The sequence below is a fragment of the Felis catus genome, chromosome C1 (assembly GCF_018350175.1).
Source record: "Felis catus isolate Fca126 chromosome C1, F.catus_Fca126_mat1.0, whole genome shotgun sequence".
Lineage (NCBI taxonomy): Eukaryota > Metazoa > Chordata > Mammalia > Carnivora > Felidae > Felis > Felis catus.
In genome coordinates, this window is record NC_058375.1 from 56,491,509 (window position 1) to 56,516,297 (window position 24,789).

General features: G+C 41.1%; 2 long non-coding RNA genes across 10 annotated transcripts in view; one reads left to right on the plus strand and one right to left on the minus strand.

Moving 5' to 3' along the window:
* The first annotated feature begins 8,224 nt into the window (after nucleotides 1–8,224).
* The window catches only part of LOC109502384, a 93,827-nt gene continuing 77,262 nt past the window's right edge, over nucleotides 8,225–24,789 (plus strand). For 5 of the 9 annotated variants that reach the window (XR_006584380.1, XR_006584379.1, XR_006584381.1 and 2 more), the window contains exons 1-3: nucleotides 8,225–8,310; nucleotides 9,937–10,042; nucleotides 23,448–23,510. This is a non-coding gene — a long non-coding RNA (uncharacterized LOC109502384). The other 4 variants (XR_006584386.1, XR_006584384.1, XR_002744523.2 and 1 more) reach the window with 3 other exon arrangements.
* On the minus strand, nucleotides 19,819–23,192 carry LOC123379655. The gene is made up of 3 exons (XR_006584387.1): nucleotides 23,053–23,192; nucleotides 22,504–22,601; nucleotides 19,819–22,150 (listed from the first exon to the last, which is right to left on the minus strand). It is a non-coding gene; the product is annotated as an uncharacterized LOC123379655 (long non-coding RNA).

Here is a 24,789-nt window from a genome sequence, read left to right on the forward strand (position 1 = left end):
GATTTTCTACCTCTGAATCAAGTCAAAAATGAGATTTTCTGGGGCACCTCGGTGGCTAGGTTGGTCAAGCATCTGACTCTTGATTTTGGCTCAGGTCATGATCTCACGGTTCATGAGTTCAAGCCCCACATCAGGGTCTATGCTGACAGCACGGGATTCTCTCTCTCCCTGTCTCTCTTCCCCTCCCCTGCTTTTGCTCACATGCTCTCTCTCTCTCTCAAATAAATAAATAATTAAAAAATGTTAAAAATGAGATTTTTCTAAGAGTAACAAATAAGTTAGACATTAAAAAATGACGAATTCATCTTATTTGGTACCTTGCAACTTAATGAAGGAGTATTTTCCACTATGGTGAAACAAACCAGAACCCACATTTGAAAGAAAAATTCTCTACCCGATGTGCAATATTTAAAAAGTCATATATAGAAATGCCTGACCTTGACCACTCAGCCCCTCATTTCTCACTTCACTGTCTTTATCTTATGCATTACCATATTTATGCTTCCATTTGAGTCTCTGTGGCTTAAGGCTGCATTTGATTTTTTTCTTAGCTCCCTTTCCTGCATAATGTTTTTTTTTTTTTTCATACTTCTCTAGGCTATGTGATTCTGAGTTAACACCTTCCATATAACATTCCTCTCCCGACACAACCCAAACTCTCATCTTGGAGGGCAGTTCCTGCTCAGACTGCCAATATCACTGGGGTAAGTTCCACACACATTCCACACCACTCTAACAGCTTTTATCACTTGTCCAGTATGATAGTATTTGTATTTTTGTCCGCCCATCACTCTTACTCTCCCTGCTTCTTCTGGTAACAGAATCCTACATAGGAATTACCAAATGATGCAATAAGCTTTATGGTCACAATGGACCAGAGTTTACAATCTATTTTTTAATGTCTGCCAGAGCCATGTGAAAAAAGATAAGAAAGGATCTTATTTCTTTTCTGAATATCTCAACCAGTTGTATGCTTCCTTCATTTAAAAGAAAAGCATAAATGGAAATATATAACACACTGAGTTTTTCTCTTTTTTTGCTAGAGAAACATCTACAATGTTCTATGTGCATACTGTGACTTCAGGGCAAGTGATCCTCAAGTAGCTGGGTTTTTTGGGTTTTTTCCTACAAAAAAGTCTACATAGTTCACAACATTTTCTCTCTTTTTTTTAATGTTTATTTATTTTTGAGGGAGAGATAGAGCACAAGCGGGGGAGGGGCAGAGGGAGAGAGGGAGACACAGAATTTGAAGCAGGCTCCAGGTTCCGAGCTGTCAGCACAGAGCCTGATGCGGGGCTTGAACTCATGAACCATGAGATCATGACCTGAGCCCATCTATTGTCCTGGCATAATTTTAACAATGCCAGTTTCAATCTCAGAAGAGTTCCAAAGTAGTTACTTCAACTAGATTAGATGCAAAAGGGATCTTGTGAAAATAGAAGATAATTAGAGGTGCCTGGTGGCTCACTCGGTTAAGTGTCTAACTCTTGGTTTCGGCTCAGGTCATGATTTCCCAGTTTTGTGGGTTAGAGCCCCGTGTCGGGCTCTGCAGTAATAGTGTGGAGCCTGCTTGGGATTTCCCTCTCACTCTCTCTCTCTGCCCCTCCCCGACTTACTCTTCCCCCCCTCCCTCTCTCCCTCCCCCTCAATTAAATAAATAAATAAATATTAAAAACTACAGGATAATTAAATGTTGAAATGGGGTGGGGATATCAGAAAAGGTTATGTAATTTTCTTTACTGGACATTCCTAAAATTAATAGTCAGCTGAAGGTTCTAAGAAAATTTGTCTATCCAGAGGGTGGACAATGAATTATGTTTCTGATGCTGTCAGAAACACATAAATTTCAATAGAGGTCCTGGGTAAACTGATAGTCATAGAGATATAAGTTCATGTTAAATAATTCCAGAAGTTCCTAATTTATGCTAGAATTATCTTAACATTTGGCCTAATGTCTTCCTTAGTTATGTTCTTGATTTTTTTTTTTACATTCATTTTCTCAAACCGCAGGTAGGTATCAGAATCCACCCACTGTCTCTAAAAGTCTCTGAGTTGTTCTCACTTACCTGTCATATTTTCAGGACCCCCAGGAACAAGTCACAGAGGTTGTTCAGGCAAAACGATCCAGGAGTTAAAAACAACATGGAAGGCTTTCACCGCCCCTTGGCTGCTGATCCAACAGCTTTTCGCTAAAACTGTCTTCACGGGTGTCAGAATAACACCTAGCTCATACATCCTACTTCTTGGTGCTTCATTTCATCCTATTGCTTGAATAGAAGCTCCTGCCTTCTTGGTTTTTGTGGTGCAGGCTGCTAACTGTTCCCCAATATCCAGTCTCTCTTTTCACCATGGTGATAGCGCCTTTCCCCTCTATTCCACACTTTGTTGCTGGTAATGTGGCTGCCAGCTAGAGATTAAGCACATTTGCTAGCCGCCCAGGCTTTAACTTTTTAATGTAAACAGAAGGTGCGTATATTATTTCCATATTGTTTGCTGAAAGGAAACTTCTTGCCCTGGACTTGTTCTCTTTTTCCTTCCTGAGAACTGTAAACAAGATGTGCCAGCCACCCGGCTTTGATCACGCACATAATGACAGTGCTCTAGGGCTCTGCTACCCAAAGCGTAGTCCTTGGACTAGCACCATCAGCATCACCTGGATCCTTTTTATTTCTTGATGATTTTTTAAGTTTTTTTTTTTTTTTTAATTTTAGTAACCCCCAACATGGGGTTCAAACTCATGATCCTGAGATCAAGAGTCACATGCTCTTCCAACTGAGCCAGCCGGGTACGCCCCTCACCTGGATGCTTTTTAGAAATACAGAATCTTGGGCCCCATTCTAGGCCCACTGAATCTGCATTTAGCAAGATCCTCAGGTGATTTAAATGCACATTAACATTTGAAAAGTACTGCTTTAGTAGAGGATGATGAATCAACAGTATAGAAGGAAAGTAGGTCTCAATTATTTTGTTAGAGCACAGCTGTCTCCTCACCTGGTCTGCCTACCTGTAGACTATTACGAGAGAGCAGATAAAATTGTATCTTATTTAAGCCATTGAATTTGCGGGTCCCTTTTTGACCTCTACCCTAACTTATATGGTTATTATTCCTTGTAAGAGCAAACCTCCTTTTTAAGCCTGGGCTGAAGTCTTATGGAGAAAGAGATAAGAAAGGATATTTCTTGGGGTGCCCGGGGGGCTCAGTTGTTTGAGCGTCTGGCTTCAGCTCGGGTCATGAAGTCACCCTCCGTGAGTTCAAACCCCGCGTCGGGCTCCGTGCTGACACCTCAGAGCCCAGAGCCTGCTTCAGATTCTGTGTCCCCCTCCCCTGCTCACGCTCTGTCTCCCTCTCTCTCAAAAAAATGAATAAATGTTAAAAAAAATAAAAAAAAAAGAAAGGATATTTCTTTTCTGAATATCTGGAGTACTCACTCCACCCCTTAGGAGAGTACCTATATTTAACTCAATCTATGTTGATTTATCTGGGACTGGGAGAGTGGGGAGTGCTCTTACCCCATCCTCCAGAGTATCACTCTGCACATTGCAATGATCATTTTTGGTCTCCTTGAGGATGCTGAGTTAAGAAGTTCAATATAAATATTAAATGAACTGAATACACAATGTCTCCGGAGATGGTTTCATTATTTTTTTTCCAGAAGACCCAAATTCTAACTAGCAGCATTAATCAAATAGACCACATTCATCTTAAAGTACATTAGGGCAAGCATGCTCTCATTTTAATATATAGACTCTCAGACACTATTTAATTTAACAACCACCATTTCTTCTTACTTCTTCCTTTCCATCTCTAGTTTGGTAAATGTGTTCTCTAGACTTGCAATTCCCCTGCTTTAATCCAACAAATATTTACTTAATGCCTCTGAAGTGCTAAGCATTATATTAAATGCTGGAAAAACAGTAGTGAATTAGATAAAACAGATCTGGTCATGTATAGCTTACAGTCTAATTGGGCAGAAGACCAATGAACAAGTAATTACACAGCTGAAGAATGTTAAGAAATGGAAAGTACTTAAAATACTTGCAATAATGTTCATTGACTGAATAAATGAGGAGATAAATTAACCATTAACACCTTCACTCCATGCCTCCATGGAGATAAAGAGCACAGTTCCTTTATTTTTCCGTTTCTTGCCTCCCTCATTGCTTTGGGTTCATATTGGTCTTTGGGACTCTGCAAGAGAAGTTGGATAATTAACCAGCTAAAAATAAGGGCTTACAGTTAATGGGTATGGAAAATGACTGGAAAGGAACTTGGCAAATGGAGATAGTTGATTGTGGCTTATTTTATTCTTTTCCTTGTCATTAAAATATTGATTGTACAATACATTAAAACTGGGAATAAAAAGGGCATGTTTGTGTGTGTGTTAATCTTCTTTATCATTTTATAAGGGAAGTGTGGTTGTATTTCCTGTGCAATACCAATATCTCATTGGGGGCTACTGAGACTGACTGTCATTTTCCTTCTTCTTTCCTTCCTTCTTGCCTAATGCAAGCAAGCCACTGTGACATCCGATTTCTAATATTTGGTCTATAAAGGGCCCGTCTTTTCATTTCTCTATTGCCAAACAAAGGAGTTTTACATGTTATCTCCACCTACCTAATATGCACATCTGGTAGTCTTCTCTGAGGGCATTAAGGTCTTTTATACAACATCACTGATCTTCCTTGAAAATCCATGGATAATGGTGGGGTGCCTGGCTGGCTCAGTCAGTTAAGCATTCAACTCTTGATTTTGGCTCAGGTCATGATCTCACAGTGGTGGGGTCGAGCCCCACATCGGGCTCTGTGCTGATAGTGCAGAGCTTGCTTGGGATTCTCTCTCTCCCTCTCTCTTTGCCCCTCCCCTGTGTACTCTCTGTCTCTCAAAATAAAAATACAAACTTAAAAAAAAAAAAGAAAACCCATGGATAGCAGATAGGACAGGTAGTGGAGTGGCAATTGACAAAATAAAGAGGAAGTTGCTCAGGACATGAGATAAAAACTGAGACAAAACTGTCTCTATTGGATAGCCCCTTCTGAGGCTAGAGTTCTGCCCAGGGAAAACCACCCTGTTGATCATTTGCAGACTAGGGAACATCCCCCAAATTAGTGGCTTAAAATAACAATAACCATATTTTTTGCTAATGACTCTCCAATTTGGGCAGGACTTGGTGGCAGCAGCTTTATCTCTGCTCCATATGGTTTTTGCTTGGATGGCTCACCTGGGCTGGATGATTTCAGCTAGCTTCACTCACATGTCTGAAGCTCCAGCTGGGGTGGCTGGAATGGCCAGGGATGGCCAGGCCGATTTCTTTCCATATGGCTTCTCTTTCCTGTAGGGTACATGGACTCCTTTACATGGTGTCTCAGGACTCCCAGAGAGTGAGAATACAAGCTTCAATGCTTCACAAAACTTGGTGCAGTGTTATTTCTGTTCCATTCTCTTGGTCAAAGCAAGTCACAAGGCCCTCCCAGATTTAAGAGAAAGGAAAACAGACTACTTCTAGATGAGAGACCCAGCAGATGTGTGGGAATAGGAAGTGTTGTTGCTGGCTGTGTTTGCAGATAATCTACAACACAGTGTCACCCTCAGTACTGAAAACCCACTGAGCATCTACAACCATTGTGAAGATTACAGTGGAGAGGGGAGATTAATGCCGCCAATGGTGTGGTGTGTAAGTAGAAACGTGAAGTTACGCTACTCACCTTTAAGATTACGATTATGACTGCAACAGCTAAACGGTTTAAAGTGTGTTAACCTTGAGGCACCTCGGTGGCTAGGTAGGTTGAGCATCCGACTTCGGCTCAGGTTATGATCTCATGATTTATGAGTTCGCGCCCCATATCGGGCTCACTGTTCTCAGTGCAGAGCCTGCTTCTGATCCTGTGTCCCCCTCTCTCTCTGCCCCTCCCCCGCTCGTGCTCTTCCTCTCAAAAAAAAAAAATTGTGTTAACCTTAACAAGTTAATATCACATGCGATACTCATATCAACCTGTGTGGCTGGTGTCATTTCTTAACTTACAAATGAAAAAACTGAGGCTTTTTTCTTTATCATAGCTTCTCATCTAACCTATATTTTCTTAGTACTTATGTGTATGAATATGTTTTGGTTCATTTTATGTATTCTTATAAGCTGTCCTAACCCTGAGATGGATATATAAATAAATCAATAGTTTGGTACATAAATGTGTTACTATTTATCTATTTTAAATCAGGTTCAGGTTTAATGACTTGATCAATATTGCATATGTAATGCGAGACAGAACCTAACTCAGTATGTATCTGGACCCAAAGACCTAAAATAAGAAAATCCTAAGTATGCTCTCCATTTTAGATTTTCTTAAACTCCTGGGTTACACAAGGCTCACATGATTATTAAACACAGAGAATATGGAATATAGTAAGTAATTTTATAAAGTAATATCTTCTTTCAACTTCAGTTTAATTGAATTATATTCAGTAGATATTTATTAAGTGATTGTGCAGGGATCTGTGTGCTTGGAGCACATCGGTGCACAAAACAGATATTTTTGCTCTTGAAGAACTGAGTTTCTAACAACGGCATCTTGTAAATAGAAAAAAAATCATTTCGTTGTGTGAAAAAGGATTTGCAAATGCACTTGTGCAGGAGATTGAGTATGAGTTTACGATGATGATTTTATTGTATTATTTTTTTGTTAAAAAAATTGTGTCAAAGGAAATTGAACTTTGGCCTGTGTTCCCAGGGATCAGTGTGAGCTTTACTCTCGGCAATAGTTCTCTCAGCCTTGAACTCCTCTGGACATTTGAGTCATAGCAATGATTTTTACGCATACTGACAATTCATAACCTAAAGATCTCTTCATGTCTCCTACCACCACTCTGTCCATTTTGGCAGAGCCTGAGAAGAGAACCCCAGTGTTTCATGATAACCTTGCATTTTATTCTTATCCTCCAAAGTTGAATGCAGATATAGGTTGAAGTTCAATGAACATTCAGTTGAGCATATAGATCTGCCATTTAGGTGATGTTTTTTATCATCTCACCATCTTATTTATCACTTTTTTTGTCACTGTTTTGCACTTGTTATAAAATTAGAAGGACAAATGCAATAAACTATGCATATAAGAGAATAAACAAAAATGGTCGTCATCCTGGCAAGAGACACCACCATTTGAGAGTTCAAGTTCTTGCTCATTGGGTGATGTGTAGAAGTCTAAAATTAGCTTAGAACTGTCATTTTCGGAGTGTCAATGTGTAGTGTATCCAGTTTCATACATTGAAAAAATACCAATTTGAAAATTTGAGAACCACCTTCATGAGAACTGCTTGTGATCCCAGAGTTCCTACAATTTGGCTAAGAAGGCCAGACAGATACTGTAAACTGAGAGGTAACAATGCAGGGCAGCATAGGACAAAAGCCAAATAAATGATATAAGGGCTAATGGATGGGGCAGGAAACAGGATATTTTGATGCAGATGTAGTACTAGGTGCTTGAAAACATTGTATCGTCTAATCCTCCTTACAATGGTTTTACTGATTAGACTGTTGAGAGAAACACAAGACACATTAGAAATGCTTATGGACACATGATTAGAAAAAAATAAATCCAGTCAATCTAACTTTAAAGCTCAAATTATTAACATTTGAATTGATCAACAATTCAAAATGCACTGAATTCCATTGAATTGAACATTTTCCAGGTCTAACTTTTCCATAAGGCTTTGAAGATACCATAAAGGAATGTATTTGGAATTAGAAACACCTGAGCTTGAACCCTGATTCTGCCATTTCCCAGCCCTTTGGGGAAGTAGGTTTTCATTTCTTTAAATAGAAAGGATGATTGATACTCACCACATATAGAGCCTATGGGCTTAACGAGACACGTCGGTGAATGAGACGTGCCAAGTGCTTGGTAAAGAGAAGGTCCTGAGTAAATGAATACAAAGAGGAACCTGGCATGATTGTTATTCCCATTCCATCTGAGTCTGGAAACAATAGAAGAAAATGAACAGTTATCCCAGTCTGGTTCTTACATGTTCACAGGCTCAAGAAGGAGCTTGAAATATTTTTCTAAATGAGGTTTGGGAATTCTTTGTGGATTTTAATTACCCATCCTATTGCTGGACCTCATTAGCGGACATAATTGAAAACTGACTCTGTGTAATAAGGACGACTGGAATCCCCAGCTCCAAGGCAGTTACTTTGGTGTTCCACATTCCCCATTCTCTCAGAACACACCCGCAGCCACCCCTCAAACACATCACCTTAGAAGTGGGGGAGAAAAAACTGAAATTCTTCCAATGCTGTATGTCCTGTGATTTCAGCCCAGGTAGGAGCTTTTGTTTCATTTCATGTTTTTGTAACAGGTGGATAAACAGTGGCAATATAAAAGGCCTTGAGAAATTCTTGATATCGGCTTCCTTAGAACCTGTATTCTTAGCAGAGGACATTATTGCCAAGGAGGTAAAAATTGGTTCTTGGAGAATGAGACAACCAGATACTACAATGGTTTGTGTCCCTGCCCAGTACATAAATAGGTAAACAGTATATCTGTAGTATTAAAAGTTTACAGGGGGGCACCTGGGTGACTCAGTCAGTTAAGCATCCGACTTCCACTTAGGTCATGATCTCACAGTTTGTGAGTTCAAGCCCCGCGTCGGGCTCTGTGCTGACAGCTCAGAGCCTGGAGCCTGCTTCACATTCTGTGTCTCCCTCTCTCTCTGCCCCTCCCCCACTAGCGCTCTGTCTCTCAAAAATAAAACAAAAACATTAAAAAAACTTAATTAAAATAAAGTTTACAGGGAGGGGGAAATTAGGAAATAAAAAAAGTCTAAAAAGTCTCCTTAAAGGATATGATAATGAAAAAAACAAATGTTCAGAAACACTGCCTTTGAGAAAACATAAAAATTCTCTAGCTCAGCTCTGATTCCAGGAAGAAGACAGGAGACAGGACTATGCTAGGTACTCTATTCAATGATGGCAATTTCCGTGGTTCCAGTTCATCATGATAGTAGTTAAAGAGGAGGGCTGTGGGAAGCCCTCTTCAGTATATACAGCTGTGTGATCTTGAGCTAGCTAACTTTTCTGCACCTCATTTATTGGTTTCATTTGTAAAATGACTATTATAATACCTGACATGTAAGGTTGTTGTGAGGGATATAGGACCCAGGCTATATTTTAAAAAAGAGCCAGCAGATGAATGAGTGAATGAATGAATGAATGAATGAATGAATGAATGAATGAATGAATGAATGAATCAGCAGAAGCCACTTCTGCCTTTATGAAAGAATTCTGGTGCCCTTTAGTCCAGATTCTCTAGATGAACAAATCTAGGCAACATCCTCTTTGTTTAATTTTGAGAATTTTTTGAAAAATATAGAATATAGAAAAGAACAGACTCAATATATATTTCCACAACATGAAAATATATGTTAGCATTTTGTCATATTTCCTTTTGTCTTTTTTATATATAAAATTTTTCAATTACATAAAGAATACATATATATGTATATACATACACACACACACACACACACACACACATATACACACACATGGTCCCTCTGGCCCTGCCATTGTGAATCAAACTTTTAAAAAGTGCCTACTGCCTGCCAGGTATAATTTCTTTACAGGTTTTCTTTCTAAACAGGTAGCCTGAGAGTCTATCTTGCCAAGCATGATCTTCTACCTAGATAGGTAAATGTCTTCATTCAGGTTAAGACCCCAATGACATTTTCTTCATTAATTGAAACTGTTTCTTGTGTATCTACTGTGTGGGTGATGTTTTTGAACTGGGAGAACTGTAGCATCAGGCCCAGAAGTCAGCTTTTCAAAATGAAAATCCGGGTAGCCATAAGACAGGGACCACGGGAACAAGCGCAAACTGAAAAACATTATGCACCTAAGGCACTGTCTGATGGCTGTTATTGTTTAAACTGCTTCTTTTACAAAGCAGAACCAGAAAGAGGCCAGAATGGGACCCTATACACCAGCTGGACTTCATACAGAGGACCCAGATATTGACCAATCAGAACGAGGCCCTTCCAACCAATCAAGACAAGGTTTTTTTCTTTTTCTTTCCCTCATTGGCATATTGTGCGGGAATGGGAACCTGAAAGGGAAGTTTCTTTACATAGGTAGGACATCCCTGCTGTTCTAGGAGGCCAGCATAACTATTTTGTTATTGTTGTGTGTCCCTTCAGCTCAAGCTCTAACACCAATAAAACCTTGCATGTGCCTTTGATTTTGGGGTCCAGCCTCATTTCTAACGTTGTTGTTGGTGACAGTTGGAGTGAGCGGGTAAAATCAAGTCTTCCAGTTTGAGGTGGCAGTCCAGATGTTTCTCACAAATGCTAGTAAATAATCCACTTCCCATACTAATAACAAATCCAACGGTGGCATTTGCAGATGACTCAGACTTTGCCTTTACAGGGTAATCTCAGCAAAGGAAGATGTGAGCTGCTGGTTTAGGATCAGACCTGGGAACCACACTGGTTTGCACACTGGCCAGGAGACCTGGCAGTGGGGAATTCTGTGGTTAGCAATTGCCTGGGAGGCAAAGGAGTCAAAGTCGTGAGTCCTGAGTGAGGCAGCCCTTGGAAACGCTGTTGCTTGGGTTCCTCAGGCACTAGGCTGTGACCCAAGGGACTGGAATCTTTTGTAAATAGCAGAGGGCCTGACTGCCCTGTCCTCAGGTGTGGTTATTTACTAATCCAAACGTGGAGCCAAGGAGACAATTTGTTTAGATAACAGAGGTTTGCAAGATAATGGCCACTGCCTGGAAAGGCATGCTCTCTCCTGGGGGTAACTCTTAGATCTTGGAATTTGGCTAAAAGGAGGAAACAATATGTAGTGCTCTTGCAGAGGTCTGGAAAACAGAGCCATGGAGTGCCCCACATGGTTTTAATTATGGCCTGAATGGTTTTTCTTTCTTTTTCTCTCTCTTTACTGTAAAAGCAAAAATAAATATTTTAAATGTTTTCGTATAATCCACTAAACTGTTACGTATTGATATTAACAATACCACCTACCATGTATGAAGTGCTTCTCAAGGCCAGGCTCACGGTAAGGCTACTCTCACAATAGCACCGAGAATGAGAAGGCGGTATCTCCCTTCTACAAATGAAACCATTTCACTAATTTACAACATTCGGACTACGTTTTCTGAGGCTTTCCTGTGTGCTAGGTCCTGTGCCAGTGCCTCGGAGTCTACAGTCTACCACAACTGACAAGGGGAAACGCTGTAACTCAAAGACATTTTTATTTTGCTTGCTGGAAATTGGTGGAGGAAAAGAGAGGAAGGAGCCAGTACATAGTACTGGCTTTTCAGCACATGTCAAAAGGCAGGGGAGGGGGGTGGGGTGGGTGAAGGTCTCACTAAGTTTGTTTCTATTTCCAAATGAATTCCTGGGGTGGGGAGGGGTTGAGAAGGGGAATATATGAAGCTAAATGTATTTGTAGAACCTGCAGAGAAAAAACTCCCAGTTTAGAACTTCTTTCTTTTCCTGGGTAAGTTTCCTAGTGCTTGGCGCTAACTTCTCATAGAACAAGACCTGCAAGCATTTACTCCTTTGTCTCCAACAGAGTGTAAACAAACTGTAGTCAGACTCTTATAGGTGGGGGATCTCTTATTTATCTTCCCCCTCCCCCACTGCCAGAACTTGGGGCATTTTAAAAAGCTCATTTAATTTGATGAATATGAACACAAGAATGAATGCATGAGTGCATGGATTTCTCTTGTGCGATTCACCTGCACACATGAACATGGACCCACAGGTTCACACAGAGGCCAAAATCACATACTTCATATATATTCCCAGAGAAACCAGGTCACTGTTCTCATTACCATAGACCTCCCTTTGGTGGCGTAGCCCACTGGTGTGGTGACCTCTTCCATCCCTCCTTTCTCCAGCCCCACTGTACGAGCTCAATCCATTCTACCACCCCCACCACCATTCCAGTCCCCTCTCTTGGCTGACCCAGGAGACACTAAGGTAACTGATAAGCTAATATAACAGTATGCCCAGAACAAGAGCTCGGCATTTCCAGAAGTCCTGACATTTTGACTGTTTATGGCCTTGGAAGGGATTTTGCCTATCATCCATTGCCTATTAAGAAAAACTCTTATTTGGGTAATTTTCACTTGGGTAGGAGAGAGGGTGGTTGGATCCAGATGTGAGGACTGCTGAGCTTCCTCACTGTTCAGGTGTGTGCTCAGGAGGCAGGAGGAATCAGAGGAACTAACTTTACAGCATGTCTTTGATGTCCTAGACTTTCTGCTAGATGCCTAAATGGGATGGCTCTTCTAATTGCTGGGTTTTCCACGCAAGTGCTAGGATTCTTATTTTGCAAAGGAGAAAGCTGAGGCTGAGAATGAAAAGGGACTTGTCCAAGCTAATAGTTAAGAACTGACCACCTTAGGAACTACTCCAATTCATAATGCTAGGGCCCTTAGGTAAGTTTTCTTCCTACCTGATCTCTATTATATACACAAAATACTGTCTTGGTATTACTTGTCACCCAAAGATAGGCTAGATCTAGTTTTTGTCTTTATTTAAAAAATTTTTTTAAGTTTATTTATCTATCTATATATCTATATCTATATCTATATCTATATCTATATCTATATCTATATCTATATCTATATCTATAGAGAGAGAAAGTGCAAGCAAGGGAGGGACAAAGAGAGAGGGAGAGAGAATCCCAAGCAGGCCCTGCACTGTCAGTGGAGAGCCCAGCCTGGGGCTTGAACTCAGGAATCTGATCATGACCTGAGCCAAAATCAAGAGCTGGACACCTAAGTGACTGAGCCAGCCAGGTGCCCCTCCTAGTCTTTGCCTTTAAAATACATAGATTATAATATGAGGGAGTAATACAAGTGTATACATCATTATGGAAAATAAATGACTTTTAGGAAAGATAAATGGGCCCTTATGAGAATAGATAGGGGATAAGACAGTTCTATGACAATATCTGTTTAGATGTGGTTCTGATTTCTATTCACCAGTCATTAGAGTCATGTTTTCCACGGTGCCTGGCTGGCTCAGTCAGAAGAGCATGCAACTCTTGATCTCAGGATCTTGAGTTTCAACCCCACGTGGCATGTAAAGATTACTTAAATACAACTTAAATAACAAAAAAAAGAGTCAAGCTTTCCTGGTTGCTCCCAAGGGTTAGGGGATTTACGACAACTGAGTCCTCTTGTGTTCTTTTGGGAGGCTCTGCTCTTAGTCACATAAGGGAGTTAAGGAAAAAGGCCTTCTCAAATGCCTTCAGTTCAACATAACTTTTATGCCATAGTGAAGTCTTCTAGGCCCCTTCAACGTAAAGAAAGGCGATGTCTTAATACTTAATTTTACTTTATGAAAACTATGCCAGGGACACACCTTACCTTAAATTAAGCAAGATGTTTTCACAGGGCACTTTTGGCTCCCTGGCATTTGGAGACCTGAAAAAGTTAACCACTAAGTTCATAGCTTCTTCTTCTCCTTCTGTTTATCATCTTCACCGTCATCATCTTGCTCACTCTTCTCTGAGCCTGAGGTCAGAAGAGAACTGAGTGTGAGAAACAGCATAAGGGCCAGCACTGGGTTTGCAGATGATTGCTGGCACATTACTTGATTTTTATTTATTTTTTATTTAAAAAAATTTTTTTGAAGATTTTATTTTTTAAAGTAATCTCTATTCCCAACATGGGGCTCGAACTCATGACCCCAAGATCAGGAGTTGCATGCTCCACTGACTGAGACAGCCAGGTGCCCCTGTCTTCCAGAGATTCTGACCTAAATGTAACATTCCCAAACAGAGTGGCAGGACCATTTAAAATAAAATTCTGCAGCACCTGGGTGGCTCAGTTGGTTAAGCGACTGACTCTTGATCAGCTCGGGTCATGATCTCACTGTTGCATGATCAAGCCCTGTGTTGGGCTTTGCACTGAGTGTGGAGACTGCTTGGGATTCTCTCTCTCTGCCCCTTCCTTGCTCATTCTCTGTCCTCTCTCTCTCTCTCAAAATAAATAAATAAACTTAAAAAAAAGTTCTTAGAGGGATGTATCTAAGGTTTATAATCTAGATAGGTTTATAAAATAAATATAGGTGGTTGGATGTAAGAATGAATCTCTGGGTTCTCATATCCAGGAGCCATGGTCCTGGCTTCCAAATCTCAGGCTCCAAAGTGGAATGATAAATTTTCTAAGAAGAAACACAGGTTTAGATTTAACTATTGGAAATGAGGGCAGAAATACATCAAAAGGGACCCCTGGAGTGAGAAGCATTAAAAATAAATTTTTTTCTGAAACTGTAAGAATCTTGGATTTTGACATGTTCTGCAACTGACACCCAATGAACCCTTAGGGTAGGGAGGTAGTACTTTTTCCCCTCAAATGTCCTAGACTAATTTGGGGAAAAGAAAAATGTTTAATTATTAAGTTAACATTTTTTTAGATTTAATAAACTCTAAAAGAATAATAACCATTATGATAAATATGACCATTGATATTTTCATCATTTCTGAAGCCTTTTCGTGGATATTTTATTTGAAAACAATAACATCAGCTTAGTATATCATATCCACGGATGACTTCTAAATTGGCAAGTCTAGGGGCGCCTAGGTGGTTCAGTGGGTTAAGCATCTGACTTCAGCTCAGGTCATGATCTCATGGTTCGTGGGTTCGAGCCCCGCATCAGGCTCTGTGCTGACAGCTTGGAGCACTGATCCTGCTTCGGATTCTGCGTCTCCCTCTCTCTCTGCCCTGACCCCACTCACGCTTTGTCTCTCTCTCAAAAATAAATAAATGTTAAAAAATTTTTTTTTAAAAACTTAAAAATAAAAAACAAATTGGCAAGTCTAAAGAAATAGGCCAGTGCTTGAAAACAGGTTTTGCAAATTAATCTTTCTCCTCCAATGACAGTGTTTAAACATGGATTTGTAACACAAGCTCTTTCTTGTAATAGTGCAAAGTGAAGAAAACAACAAAAATATTTTACAACAAAGTGAAAATTAAAAATGAAATAAAAATACACACTAGGACCACTGCTAGCCTCGAAGGAGCATTTGTGGAAATTTGAAGAAAGCCTGTTTCTTTAGGATGTACAGAGCAGGACCACAGAGCATACAGCTTGGCCAGGGAAGCACAGCTGGATTCCAGCCCCCCAAAAAACACCCTTTCCACTGGGTGCCCTTGGTTAAGGCACAACCTGCCCAACATGATGTGCCCACCCTGAAAAATAACATGAAAGTATACTGCCATTTGTGTACATACACACACACACACACACACACACACACATCCACACTTATACAGACTATCTCTGAAAAGATATGCAAGGAATTGGTAACATTGGGTGCCTCTGGGGAGGAGAACTGGTGAGGAGGGTAGGAAGCAGACATGTTTCCTCAAATATCCTTTGGTGACTTCTGAACTGCATGATTATTGTATGTATGCATTACTTATTAAAAATATAAAAAATTTAAAGGAGTTTTTATTTTGAAGTAGGGGATAAAGCAAGTACACAAATGAATCTTAGAAACCATGGGATAGAGTAATGAGGCTGTGGCCATCAAGAGAAGAGTGGGCACTTCTATTTGGGAGGGTCAAGAAAGGGGAATGACATTGGTCATCTGTTTTGGGGCCTGGATAAGATTTCAGTTAACAGACAGGAGGGAAACTGAAGGAAGTATTTTAAGGGGAGAGAGAATGGTAAGGGTAAAAACCGGAGGTAGCAAGGAGACTCATCCCCAGAACTCAGTAGGCCAGTTTGTAGTGTAGTGGGTCTGTGTAGGGAGGGGTGGTGGATAAAACTGGCAGGAGTCTGGAATCATATGTGGAAGACTTTGGTTTCTAGGCTGAGACATATAAAACTTGCATAATAAATGAATTAAAGATTTGTAGTTAGAGATGACATCAGATCTCTTCCTAACAGGTTTATATATATATGTATATATTAATTTTTCTTGGAAAAGGGAATTTTTTTAAGTGTTTATTGATTAGCAAATGCTGGCAACATTGTATCAGTTATCTGAAGTTGTATTCTTTTTTTTTTTTTTTTAATTTTTTTTTCAATGCTTATTTATTTTTGGGACAGAGAGACAGAGCATGAATGGGGGAGGGGCAGAGAGAGAGAGGGAGGCACAGAATCGGAAACAGGCTCCAGGCTCTGAGCCATCAGCCCAGAGCCCCACGCGGGGCTCGAACTCACGGACCGCGAGATCGTGACCTGGCTGAAGTCGGATGCTTAACCGACTGCGCCACCCAGGCGCCCCTGTATTCTTTTTTTTTAAATGCTTATTTTTGAGAGAGAGAGAGAGAGAAAGAGAGAGAGAGAGAGAGAGCAAGCATGAATGGGGGAGGGACACAGAGAGAGAGAGACACACAGAATCCAAAGCAGGCTCCAGGCTCTGAGCTGTCAGCACAGAGCCTGACATGGGGCTTGAACCCAAGAGAAGTGAGATCATGATCTGAGCCAAGTCAGACACTGAACTGACTGTGTCACCCAGGCGCCCCTGAGGTTGTATTCTTTAAAAAAACTTTTCCCCCAATTTTTCTACACTACGTATTTACTAAAGTATTATTAAATTTTAAGTGTACTAGAACCTAAAAAAGTTTTAATCCCATCTATGCTAAGTAAGAAAACTGCAGTATAACAATAAATGAGATCAAGAAAGGGGAGGAAAAAACCCACCCAATAATGACCCCAAAAAACCAAAATCAGAAAACATGATTTTCTAGATTACAGGTAAGGTTTTGAGTGAGTATGAGGCAAATAAAAATAGAATTCCAATTCTGAGATTATGACTTTCTGTATTGCAGGAGTGTCTCTCTCTTTTTAAACCTTTAAACATATTAATTTAAAATTTTGTGTGCATAAATGCTTTTTGTAGGTTAAGTCCAGAAAATGAACTGCAGATATCATATCCAAATTCTGGAGGAACAGAAAATGTATTTAAATTAAAATAAGAAGCTTAAATTGGATAGATGTGAATGAAATGCTTCATCGAAGGTATCCATAGAAACCACTTAAAATAAAGAGAAATGTTAATTCTCTTTGTAAATTGAGCTCCCGGAATCAAAATGAGAGTGAGACATTTAGTATAGGTATGAATACACTTTGGCCTTATCTACATGAAACACACTAATTGACAATTATATTTTTTGGCCATGGTCTCAACTGATAGCGACAACTTATGGCTATAAAACTGATGGGATTCAGCTAGTAAAATAACTAAGATACATTGGCCTAACTTGTTGATTTAGTCAGCCATGTGATCTGAGAACCATGGCTTTAAGTGTCCCAACCTTTCAGCAGTTTTCAACAGACAAGAAATTAAACTTTACCACTTTATAGTGATTATATAAGCCATGTGGGGACACCATTAAAAGTAATTTGTAAAAGAACAAATTTGCCTATGCAAACTTCCCAAGCCAAGTCTCCATTTTTCACATTCCCATTTTAGGTGTGTGTACTAGCAGACATGTTTTACATTGCTGCAGTCACAATGTTTGGAATTCAAAATTATTTCCCTGTTATACACACACACACACACACACACACACACACACGCATATATATATGTATACATATATACATATATATATACACACACACACACACACATAACATTTTCTGGTTACTAGATTCTTAATTCCTTTTATTATTTTCTATTTATTTATCTATTCAATTTTAGAGACAGCGAGCGAGCACAAGAGGGGACACGGGCAAAGGGAGAGAGAAAGAGAATACTAAGCAGGCTCCACACTCAGCACAGAGCCTGACTTGGGACTTGATCCCATGACCCTGGTATCATGACCTGAGCCGAAATCAAGACTTGAACACTCAACTGACTGAGCCACTCAGGTGCCCTCTTCTTAATTTCTTATTTTCCCTTGTCACAATCAGAAATGATGTCCCTGAGTTGATATTTGAGAAGTGCTAACTGTTCATTATTACTAAATATAATAATTCATTATTGCTAACTGCATGGTTCTTTCTTACTCCTCCCCATTATGGGTAATTCTATAATGAACTACTTTTGACTTCGCTCATTTCATATTCCAGCTGATGTACACTAGGCCTGCTGTTTTTAATGGCCTCAGACATTCCCAACCATTTTTGCTACAGGACATCTTTCTACTCTTAAGAATTACTGAGGTTCTAAAGAGCTTTTGTTTATGTGAATTCTATCTACCAGTGTTTACTGCATGAGAAGTTAAATTGGTACATTTAAAAATACTTGTCTTAAAATAACAATGACGCATTCATTATATGTTAATGTAAATAACTTCATTTTTATGAAAAATGACTGTGTTTTCCCAAATAAATTCAGTGAGAAGAATGGCATTGTTTAGCATTCTGCAAATCTTTTTAATATTTGTGTCAATGGAAGACAGCTGGATTCTCATGTCTACTTCTTCTGCATTCCATCTGTTGTAGTATCTCACTTCACGTAGCCTCTGGGAAACTTAGTGAAAAAGGCATGAACATCTTAGTATTATCATGAAAATAGTTTTGGGGCACCTGGGTGGCTTAGTTGGTTAAGCGTCCAACTTCATGATCTCACGGTTCCTGAGTTCGAGCCCCATGTCAAACTCTGTGCTGACAGCCCAGAGCCTGCTTTGGGTTCTATGTCTCATTCTCTCTCTGTCTTTCCCCTGCTCGCACTCTGTCTCTCTCTCAAAAATAAATAATAAAAACACTAAAAACAAAGTTTGAAAATAGTTTTGACCTGAAAGGATGTTGGTTATCCCCAGGGACTTCAACCACACTTTGAAAACCTACTGGTGCATACCCTAGCAAATACACAAAATTCTTACATGGCTATGGGGTGATATACTTTGTAGTCCTCGAAGACACTTCCCAAAGCAAAGTCTTCATTTATTTTGCTGTTTAAAGAAATTGATAACAGTGATTGTTTATTGTCAAGATCTCTTCCTATTTTCCTTTCTCTGCAGGTCGGTGAGTACTCACTGAATGCTAGTGAATTAAGTTTCAAATTTAATAGGCGTTAATATTAACTTTTCTAGTTAGAATTGAAGTGTTTCAGAGTTGGAAATGCTCAGAGAGAAACACAGTACCTATCATCTGCTCACATACGAGATGGGGACTTCTGGTTGTATGTAAAACAATTTTAGGTGAGATAACTTGAGGTAGTACCATTGTTAAGTACTACCTCAAGTACTTACTGATGTTAAGTAACATTGAGTAAGGTAGTGAGAAAGGTGTTTCCAGTTGGAGTCTCTTCCCACCTGGTTACATTGAGGAGAAAGTCTCAGAGTGTATTTGTTAATATGTCTTCAATATACTTTAACTAACTGCAATGTCTTTAACTAACTTGCATATTTTCCAATTTAACATAAGGTTAGCCTAAGTCTTAGAGCTAGCCTACGGCTGGCAAGAGTGTCTAGCTAGAATTTAACGTTATTATTTTTAATCATCTCATTTTTATTATTACCATCTATTTAGAGCAAGTCATGTTGGTTTTTAAGTTTAACTTACTTAAAAATATTTAGTTTTTAAAAGTACATTGATTTAAGGAAGAATAGTTATTAAATAATAATATGAGTGGTATGAGTAATAAAGTGAATGACTGAGGTTTGGAAAAAAACTGATTTAATTCTATCTTCAATTTGCTGGTAGTGAAATCAAGGCATAGAGAAAATGGATTTGATGGAAGAGGCCACAGAGACGTTGGCCTCTTTACTGTCCGCCAAGAACTCTTTCTACTACAGCCTAAGGAGTGCTAACGTCTAACATTTAACATTTCAGCATTAGGGCCTGCCCCGGAGGCCAGACAAATCCAGGTTAAAACCCCTGCACCATTCCAGGCTGGCAGTGTCATCTTGGACAGAAAGCTTAGCTTCTAACTCCTATGTTTCTTTACTTAGGAAGTCAACATAATTCCTATTTCACCTTAATACTTTGCCAATATTAAATGAGATAATATTTTCAATGATTTAAAATGGCTCCTGGCAACTTAGTCGACAAAGCTATTTTTATTAGCCGAAGTTACTCTCAGTGAACTGCAGAGCATTTGGAGCAAAAGAATCTTCTTAGCCAGGGCTTGGCTCCAGTGTGTGTGAACTGCATCTGCCACTTGGATCCTTAATTAATTAAAGACTGGAAATCGTTGCATTTCTCCGGAGGAGATGAACACGTCAATGGTTGCAGGGAATGAAAGGTAAAAAGGGTTAACTGGAAAACTTGTGCAACCAAGGGTTAAAATAGCCTTGAAGCAAAAGCAGAAGAGTTCTGGCCTCTGGCTTATGATGCAAAGCCAAGTGTGTTTGCCTTTGTGAGACCAGGAATGCTGCTGGTGAGCCTTGTTTGTTGTGGAAACTGACATGATCAAAGTGGAAAGAATTAAAACGATCCATCAGAATAATAGCCAAGGCTGTATATGGACTCCCCAGACAGAGACTTGAACCTGAAAGTTCCCACTGAGGACAGACAAGCCGGCTGACAGCAAGCAGCTGTAAAGGACGGGAAAGTGTCTCTCTAGGCAGACGTGTGCAGCTGGGCAATAAAAACCCTGAGTCTGAAACTAGATGAGAGTTCATTCAGATTTGGGGAGATGAAACGGTGAGGACTCGTGTTCTTTAGGAACCTTGGCAACACCTAGGCTGTGGTTTTCAGGTGTCAGCTTGTTGAGTGGAGTTACTAAGTGAAGCAGGCACTTTGTATTAAAGCATTTGGGGTAAGAAAACTGCTAATTGTGATGGAGATTCCGTGCCAATGGCACAGCTCTAAGTGTTGGAGGCATTATGTCATGCTTTTCCCCAGAGCAGTCTCCAAATGTTGAAAAATTCTCATTATGATTAAGTAGAATTAAGAGTCCCTAAGTGGCTGGCATGATTTTGTATTGTTTGCTCACTTAGTCCTTTATCCCAGGATGAGGATTAGTTAAACTCTTTGATATTCTATCAAGTATGAAATGACCTTGGAGCCCCAACTGTTGCTAAGTTAGGATGCCTACTGGAGGCATCCAAGGAATTACAAGACAGAAGAGTGGGATAAGATCTTAAAGAAGCCCGGTGCTACTTACATATTTTAGAGGTGGGGAAACTGAGGCCTGGAGAGGAGAAACAACTTGCTCAATATTACACAGAGTCTTCTGCTTTTCAGGCCAAGGTTTGTCTGTTGCTATGTTAAGGAACCCCCAGAACATGGACTATTGGCTTAGGATAACACCCACAAGAGGTAGTGTCACATTGTGGGCATATGTAATTTGAGATACTGAAAGGTTATCACACTGTTTTTATTTTCAAAAATAATAATGATCTTGCTTTTTGTCTGGGTTTTTCTTTGTATATATTGGCATGGCATTTTAATCTCTCTCCCTCCCAGGGCACATTTTACCAGGACTCTCCTGGACAGAGGCAGGTAGATGCAGAGTGAGGCTTTTACAAAGATCACTAACATGCCCAATACTGGGCCCAATGAGATAATTTAATAATCATAATGCCTTACACTGAGCGCTTTACAAATCACTTCTTAATCTCTTCTTTCATTAATCCATACACAATCCTAAGAGGGAGGCAGAGCAGTTATTACCACCATCCATCTTATGGATGCACTAAGCAGGAGCCTGGCCGCTTCCCTGGGGTCACAGGCCCCAGAATAGGTGAACAGAGTCCAGCTGGGGGCTCCAGCCTCCCAGGACTGTCAGGTTGGGCACCTCTCCCAGTGAGCAGTGGCCTGGACGCCTGGATTCCCTAGGGTGCACGCTCTGAGCTCTTGACTTGATGGGAGTTTCAGGAAATTCTTTTTTGCAGAAGTCATTTTTTTTTTTTCTCCCAGAGGGAGGGACTAGAAGTGAAGAGAGGTGCTCAGAAGGAGCTAGAGCAGGTTGGTGGTGGAAAGGGCAGGGGGGTGGGTTGAGGGGGTGGGTGAGTGGAGAAGGCAGCCTGGAAGTCTTGGCATTTAAAAAAATAAGAACCAGGAAAAGGTTTGAGTCTGTAGACTTCAGATGTGAAATCCCAGGAAGAGGCTCCTCCTTGTCCTTTCTGTGGGCTCCCAGCATTTGCTAACTTGAGGAAAAGGTTTGACGTTTGCATTTCTTGTTATCTGCCCTCCTCCAGGAGGGTACCCGAGGAGTTTGGGTTCACAGACTTCTAGGCACTGGGCCCCATTCGGCAGGGAGGTGGGGGAGAGCCCACAGGCCTCCTGTGGAGCAGCCTGGGGATGGGAGGAGAAAGTCGGCCTGGAATCAAAGCAGTAAGAGAAACCCGGGGGAGTGGGGGGGGGGGGGGCGGCGGGAGCGGCTATTGGGCTGCCTCTCTGCTCTCAGCCAAGGCTTTGCCCAAGCTAATTTCCTGCCAGGCCCTAACACAGGTACCACCCCTTTCCCACCCTTCTTCCAGATCCACTCCATCTCTAACATCGCTAAGGGAGGGAACCCAGAAACAGAAAGCTGGGCCTTCTAGGTTTCTGTTTGCTTTGAAACCACTTATGGAACAAGAATTAGGGCCCACAAATGTGGCCCCTCAGGAATGACCCCCACCCCCACCTCCCAACTCTAGTTGAGTTACCAAATGAGGCCAATTCATTCTCTGGAATGTTGCAGCCCAGGCAATGATGATTGATACTGACAGGGAAGCTTTCATGTAGCAATATCCCCGGCCACCGGCTGTGAGGCAAAGAGAAAGAACTCTCTGGAATTCACAACATTCCCCCTCCAATTAATCCCCAGCCACCCCGCTGTGTGTGAATGGGTTGTGCTGGGGATTCGTAGCTCTGATGCGGGGGATTTGCTGATTCCTTTGAGCCCCCTGAGGAGAGGTGATATGGAGAGCAAATAATCAGCATGCAGCACGGAGGCGAGGTAATGAATTGGCTCGGCTGGGCCTGTCTTCACTATTTGTACACTTTTAGGCACCTCGGAAACTGGGTTTGCAGACAAAAACCTGTGCTGAGGGGCCCTCAACCCCCGACCTTTTGTGGGCCTGGACCCCTGCGGCCTCTCCTACTAGTTTAAGATTGGAGCCGTGTCTCAGAAAGGAGGAGCCAGAGGTAAAGTGCCCAGTGCCCGGATTCTGACTCTCCCCACCCCCACCCCACCGGCGCCGTCAGACACTCACCCCAGTCAGGACCAGTTTCGCTCTGTTTGCATTCGACTGAGTTGCAGTTTTCAGTCTAAGTCCACTGCCTTTCAGAATGCGGTTTACTTTTCACTCAGGGCTCCAGGTGCATCTCTGCGAAGCCTTCGCCGCTGGCAAGATTAAGCTGTGGCTTTTCCGTGTTTGCAGAGCATTGTGACAGGCCCACGGTATTTTGTTTTGCTGGATGAGGGGTCTGTCTCGGTCCGCTTCGGTGCCTCCCATGGTACTCAAAAATAATAATAGTACCTGACTAAAATAGTAGCTAACGTTTGTTGAGCACTTACTATGCAGGCACTAAGAGTTTACATGCATCATCACATTAAATCCTCACAGGGATCTCTGAAGTTGGTGCCATTCTCTGCTTTATTTTATAGAGAGGACAAAGAGGCTTAGAAATTCCTAACCAGCACGGGGTCACAGACTGGAAGTGGTAACTGGTAAGTAGGAGGAGTCAGATTCCCACAAGGGTCTGTCCCTCCGTACAACCTCGGGTTCCCACCAACCCCTTGCTTCTGTTTAGGCTCTCTAGGCTCTCTGTTGCTTCTCGCCTGGAGAGCCTGCCACATATCTTCCAGCTTCCAACCAGCAGAGCTTCAACCCCCCCCCCCCCCCCATCCACACTGCAGCCAGGAGGAGGGCTCTAGGAGAGACACCCCAATGGGTCACTCCCCTCTTAAACTCTTCAGAGTTTCCCCAAACCACCTAGAAGAAAGTTCAAATGCCTCAGCTTAGCACACAAGCCCCTTTGTGATTGGGCACCTGGAAAGAATTAAGTAAAGATTGAGGAGCTAATCCTAATAACCCCTTGAAGGAGTCTGCTGGGTGGGGCTGTGAAGGGAATATGGGTTCCTTTTTCTGAGGCCCCAGAGTCTCCTTCTGGGCCTGGCTCCCCAGGGCAGTTTCCACTCTGACCCTGCCCTCATCTTGTCATTCTTGACAGTTGCTACTGTTTACTTGCCTTCCTATGTCCCTCCTCCTCCATTCAGGATCCAAGGTTTTGGATGCAGATTTTACTTTTGGTTCCATGATATCTGAAGGGAATTCATGCTGAACACTTTTATTTTTAAGGATTTTTGTTGTCAGGAACCACAGGGCACTAGACAAAAACTATGACAATGTCCCTAACTATTTGAAGCTCATTGTCAACCACTCTGAGGTTTCATATTTTATGGGCCAAGAAATTGCATTTTTGTACACTGAATTTGGGTTTTCCTCGATTGACTGGCAAATGAGCCGCTCAGGCTCTCCCACGGGTCCTGCCTGCCAGTCCCTGTGCGGTGTTAGGCACAGCATCTTTGTTTTCACAGCAGTGCTACTATAATTATTTAAGCATTTCATTATAAGCTGTCCTTATTTTGTACAAACATGTGTAAAACTGAAATAGTCAATAGTCTATCAACCGTACTTATTGAGATGCTGTTATAAGTGGCAGAATGTGGCAAACAGAACAGCTAAGATCCCTGCATTATGTAATTTACGTCAGGAGGGCTGAGAAAGATCATGTACAAACAAATAAATATGCAAGATCATGGTTAGCAGCATAAGGAAATAAAACAGGGTAATGTGATAGAGAAGTGGTGATGCTGCTTTAGATTAGTGACAGGACGGGCTTTCTTTTTTTTTTTTTTTTAATGTTTATTTATTTATTGAGAGAGAGAGAGAGAGAGAGAGAGAGAGAGAGAGAAGAGGGGCAGAGAGAGGGAGAGAGAATCCCAA